Below are 5,578 nucleotides of genomic sequence, written 5' to 3'. Positions count from 1 at the left end.
GTTCGATCCCTGGGTTGGGAAGATCCCCTGGAGAAGGGAACTACCCACTCCAGTATTCTGGCCTAGAGAGACAAAACATCCGTGGTTTTCAAGCAGAAATTAAAGAAAATACAGAACATCTAAAAATAAAGAAAAGCCAAGTGCTTATGGGTTCAAATAGAAGAGAATAAGACCAATTAGAGCTTTGAGCAACGAAGGTTACTACGACTCTTCAATTGAACAGTGACCTCGAGCTGCCTTAAATACCAGACTCCACCCTTTAAGATGCCTTTTATTTAAGGATCATGGGAGGAAGAAGAAAAGACATGTCCAGGAATGAAACTGGGTGTGGTTTTCCCCCATGCAACTGACCAGAAATAGATAAGTCAGAAGCATGATGGGAGGGTGTCACCCAAGAAACTGTGATTCTGGCCTGAAAAAAATCCTGTGATTGTTAGGTGACCTTGAAAAATCCTTCAGGGGTTAAACTTTGCACAAGTCAGAAGCAAACTGCAAGCCCTCAGTCATTAAGGAGGGCATCTCCCCTGTGATCTGCCTGAGGGGTAGCCATAGAGAAGGGAACAGAAAACCCTTACAAATGAGAATCCATTTTGTTCTGTTGTATAAAAGTCAGCCTCCAAAATGAGCCATTCAAAAAACAAATACTTGTAAGCTCATACAGTTTCTGGGGGTCAGGAATCTGGAGTCAGCTCAGCCAGGTGGTCTGGTTCAGGCTCTCTTGGGAGAGTTCGGTCACGGTGCTGGCTGGGGCTGCGATAGTCTGAAGGCTCATCTGGGGCTGGGATGTCTGCTCCTGGTGAGGCCCGACCTCAGACCCAGCAAGTCGATGCTGGTGGTTGGCAGAGGCTGTGGTTCCTCAGCCCAGGGCCTGGCCACTGGGCTGCCTCTGGGTCCTTAAACACAGCCACCAGCGCCCCCTACAGAGGCCACCCCAAAAGAGAGCAAGGCAGAAGCTGCACGTGGTCATTCCTGCAGCGCCCCATTGGTCAGGCAGCCCAGCCCCATCCAGTGTGAGAGAGGGTGGCACAGGACTTGTATTGGTTCTTAGTGCGGCTGTAATAAAGTACCACAAATCAAGTGGCTTCAAATAGCATCCCATCTCAGCTCTGCAGGCAAGACGTCCAAAATCCAGGGGTCATCAGAGCTGCCTCCTGCTGGAAGGGAGAATCTCTTCCTTGCCGCTCTCAGAGGTTGCTGGCAATCCTTGGCCGTCACTGGCTTGTAGATGCATCAGCCAGGCTCTGCCTGCAGCTTCCCATGGGGTCCTACACTCTGGGTCTACAAATCTCCCTGTTTCTTGTAGAATTATGGCTGATTCGCATTGCTGTATGGCAGAAACCATCACAACATTGTAAAGCAATTTTCCTCCAATTAAAAAATACGTTTTAAGAAAGTTCTCTCTTCTTATAGGGAGGGACACAAGTCATTGGATTTGCAGACCCACCCAACCCAGTATGACCTCTCCTTAACTTGATTACATCTGCAAAAAAAAAAAAAACTTATTTCCAAAAAAAAAAAAAAGTTGCATTCTGAGATTCTAGGTAGACCTGGTGGGGGGCGGGGAGGGGGAAGGGTGGTGAGGAGACGCTGTCAGGCCGTAACAGGCGTGGCAGCAGGAGCTGAGAATCGGCGAGGGCCCTCTGGGAAGGCCACTGCTACGGCCGTTGACACTGGGGTTAGTTGCTGTCCTCATTGTTACAGTTGTTCTTTACCTCAACGTTCATTGTTTTTCCTTTTTACTCCTCAAATTCTCCTTGGCAATAGGTTCTACTCTGGTGGCTTTCACTACCAATCTGAAGCTGATGGAATACAAACTCCCACCTGCAGCTTTGATCTGTCTTATGAGCTCCAAACCACATTTTGACTTGCCTGGTTAACATCTTGATGCAGGATTCCCAAACCTTTGAAGCAACATTTTCTAAACAGGATTTCCTACATAATCCCCACAGACACATGACAAACTACTCCCATTCCGATATATCATCAATGCCCCTCTAGTGCCACTGTGAACAATCGTTAAATTCACTTCCTTACATCCACCCATATCTTATTGCGGCCACTGCCCACGTTCATAGCTGGAGCTGATGGCCCTCCTCCTACCATCTTGCTTCTTCGAAATCTGGGCTATTTACAGACACCAGCAGCAGGCTTGCTTCCATAAATTCAGAGGAAAAATGCCACTCCTCTGTTATAGTCAGTGGCTTCTGTTTCAAATTTTTCACTCTGGTATTTAAAAGCCCCAGATTGATGAAGCTCTATCCCCACTAATATAACCTGTCCTTTGTTTTTACTCAAGTTTTTTCTTCTGCATGAACTGTCATTCACAATTCCCGGCGTGTTTTAAGTGATGTCTCCAGTTGTATATTCTTTAAGAAACTATTCCACAGAATTTTTTCTTGAAGTATTCACAGATAAAACTGGCTTCTCCCTTCCTTTAGCCTCAGTATTATCGTGTGCCTCACTTACTGTATATCTGCATCGGAATAAACTCATTTACAGACGTACCTGGCTCTCTGACCAAATGGTAAGATTTTAGAGAAAAGGGGCAGATTCCTGGTCATCTTGCTAACCCCAGGGCCAGACGGAGGAGACCTACCCCAAAGTAGAGGTTTGATAAGTGCCGATTGAATATGTGTTGAATAAATTATTACTGAATTATTTTAGATTCTAAAGTTACGAGTATTGAAGGCAAATATTCAATTAGACACAGTTTTATCATCAAAATCCCATTAAGGCATATTTGTTCCTTCCATTGTAAGGAGTTTCAATGATCACCATCTAAGTTTAAAATGTCAATGTGTTCGCTTCGTCAGCACATATACTAAAATTGGAAGGATACAGAGAAGATTAGCATGGCCCCTTCGCAAGGATTATATGAAAATTCATGAAGCATTCCATATTTTTCCTGTGTATAAAGTAGATATCTAATGAGAACCTACGCTATACTGCAGGGAACTTCACTCCATTCTCGGTCTAGCAAAGACGGGATATACATGTGCATAAAGCTGATTCATTTTGCTGTACAGCAGAAACCAACACAACAGTATAAAACAACTATACTCCAGTGAAATATAAATTTTTTTAAAAAATTTAATAAAAAAAAGTCAGCAGTCAATTCCATGATGTTAGAGAAAGAAAAAGAGAAAGAAACAGGGAGAAAGATAGGTACCCTACTTATCATCCTGTAATCAGAGGAAGATATTGATTCCGTGTTTCTAAGTGCTTTTCAAAAGAAGCTCAGAACAATAGAAGGAGTGTGAGTTTGGTCTTCTTTGGTCTGGCTACTTTTCTTCCCCAAATAATAGTTGATGGAAGATGCTCTGGCCGTGATGGGCACTGGAAGTGTTTTCATTAGGTCTCTTGGAGATTCACGCCCTTTCAGAGAGTATTCCCTGTATTTCACACAGTAAGATGTTACCTTTAGATCAGCCCACGAGGGCATCCCAGACAACCGGGCTGGAATGTGTGTCAGACATTCAAGAAGAGCGAAATCAGAAAGGCTTGATCCAGTTTCCTTGTTACATTTTTTTCCAAAAGTACATTTTCACCAGAGCCAGAAATCAGGGGACTAGATTCGGACTATGGATTGAAAGGTCCATATTTGTAATCCACCTGATGCCTTTTTCTGGGAAATATTACACACTTTACATTTGATACAGCCACAAGAAACATTACCAGTTCACTCATTTACCCCCTGTTTTGCAGCAGAGAACTCATAAAGTGGCTCTGAGGAGCAAGGCTCTGGAGAGGGCTTCCCCAGAGACGGAGGTTCCTCTGCAGGCCTGTCCACACAGCTCCTGAGAACGGCTCGCGGTTTCCTCACCCACACTTGACTTCCGGCCTCACCCTCCTGTGCTTGATTCTGGTCCTTACTCCTGGGGCATTCGACCCAGAGAGGCCCTGGGCAAGACGGGCCACCAGGCAGGCAGGCGGCTGTGGACCCCTCTGCCCACAGCACCGAGCACCCTTGCCCTCCACCCGGGATGTTCCAGTTCCTCATCCATTTCCTTCCTCCGATTTCCTACCCAAACCAGCTTCTGCAGACTCTGCTTTTTATTTAGGAGGGAGTTTTGCTCTCTAACCGGCAGGTAACTGACAGTCCTGAGTCCAGAGCATTTGTTCCTGGAGCTGGTTGGCCTTGGCTGTAATAGATGTTCTGAAAAGGGAGACTAGCAGTTAGGGTCCTGTGGAATCCAATCCAATATATTTCAATGTTGTATTTAAAAACAAGTATATCTTCTATAAAATTCATCTCATTATTTCATAACCCAGGGGCTTTGACCCCAGATTCCCAAATCAGCTTGAAATCTATTTATTAATTCAGTAAATAAGCCATCAGATAAGCCAACCGCTGCCCTGGGGATGAAGACTGCTGTGTCTTTAGGGCAGGTTATGCCCTCAAGGGTCTCATGGTCTAGAGACTCTTCAGAAAGTCTGTTGCACTGTTGAGTCACGTGCTGGAGTATCTGAAGAGGAGACCCATACAGTTCTTGGGAAGGGATTCGATGCCTGTGCATCCCAAGAGTTTCCTGCTTAGCCTTTCCAGGTGGTGCATCCCAAGAACTCAATAAATGCTTGGTATTACCATCATATAAGTGGTTGAAGTAGAATTATAGTCATAGTCATATGAACTTTTAAAATGTGGTTGATGCATACTCAGAGAGACTGCACGTAGTAAAATTCCGACAGCAGGGGCAAGAGTGAGAATGGCATGGAAACATGTATAACATCATATATGAAACGAATCGCCAGTCCAGGTTCAATGCAGGATACAGGATGCTTGGGGCTGGTGCACTGCGATGACCCAGAGGGATGGTACAGGGAGGGAGGTGGGAGGGGGGTTCAGGATGGGGAACACGTGTACACCTGTGGCAGATGCATGTTGATGTATGGCAAAACCAATACAATATTGTAAAGTAATTAGCCTACAATTAAAATAAATAAATTTATATTTAAAAAAAAGAAAAAAGCTGGGAAAGATGTTAAAGCAAAAAAAAAAAAAGAATCAACTTCTCATACAGCCTGGCCAACACGAAGTATTCTCTCCTGTTCAATGGCTCCTAGCCTGTTATTTGAGAATGTTGTTTGAAATTTCCATGTTCTTTTAATAGTAGTGAGGGTGGCCTTTACTTTTATCAAATGTTTACTAGTCAATTGTAGTTCTTCCTGAGAGTTCAGTGTGCCTGTCCTCTGGTTCTTGAGGGTTTCCAATGAACCCTTCTAAAGTTGATGACATATTAGAATGACATGCAAGACATAAGCGGGGGGTGAAGAGGCAGCCCCTTTTTCAGCAGCATCTTCAGGAGGGAAAGTGGAATTATAATACCTGGCAGTGAGAGAGGCTGAGACCAGTGAAAGCTACCATTTATAGAGACCACTGTGTATTAACAATGGGTGGGCTTCCCTGCTGGCTCAGACATAAAGAACCTCCCTGCCAATGTGGAAGATGTAATAGACCTGGGTTCCATCCCTGAGTTCAATCCCTGGGTCAGGAAGATCCCCTGGAGGAGGAAATGGCATCCCACTCCAGTATTCTCGCCTGGAAAATCCTGTGGCCAGTGGAGCCTGGCGGGCTACA

The 5,578-nt window shown here is 44.8% G+C and overlaps 1 non-coding gene across 1 annotated transcript; it reads left to right on the top strand.

Moving 5' to 3' along the window:
• The first annotated feature begins 2,797 nt into the window (after positions 1–2,797).
• Positions 2,798–2,904, top strand: LOC112587686. The gene has a single exon (XR_003112185.1). It is a non-coding gene; the product is annotated as a U6 spliceosomal RNA (small nuclear RNA).
• Positions 2,905–5,578: the final 2,674 nt, after the last annotated feature.

The sequence above is a fragment of the Bubalus bubalis genome, chromosome 10, assembly GCF_019923935.1.
Source record: "Bubalus bubalis isolate 160015118507 breed Murrah chromosome 10, NDDB_SH_1, whole genome shotgun sequence".
In the NCBI taxonomy this organism is placed as follows: domain Eukaryota; kingdom Metazoa; phylum Chordata; class Mammalia; order Artiodactyla; family Bovidae; genus Bubalus; species Bubalus bubalis.
The sequence above is the reverse complement of the archived record's forward strand: the minus strand, read 5'-3'. Positions and strand labels throughout refer to the sequence as shown.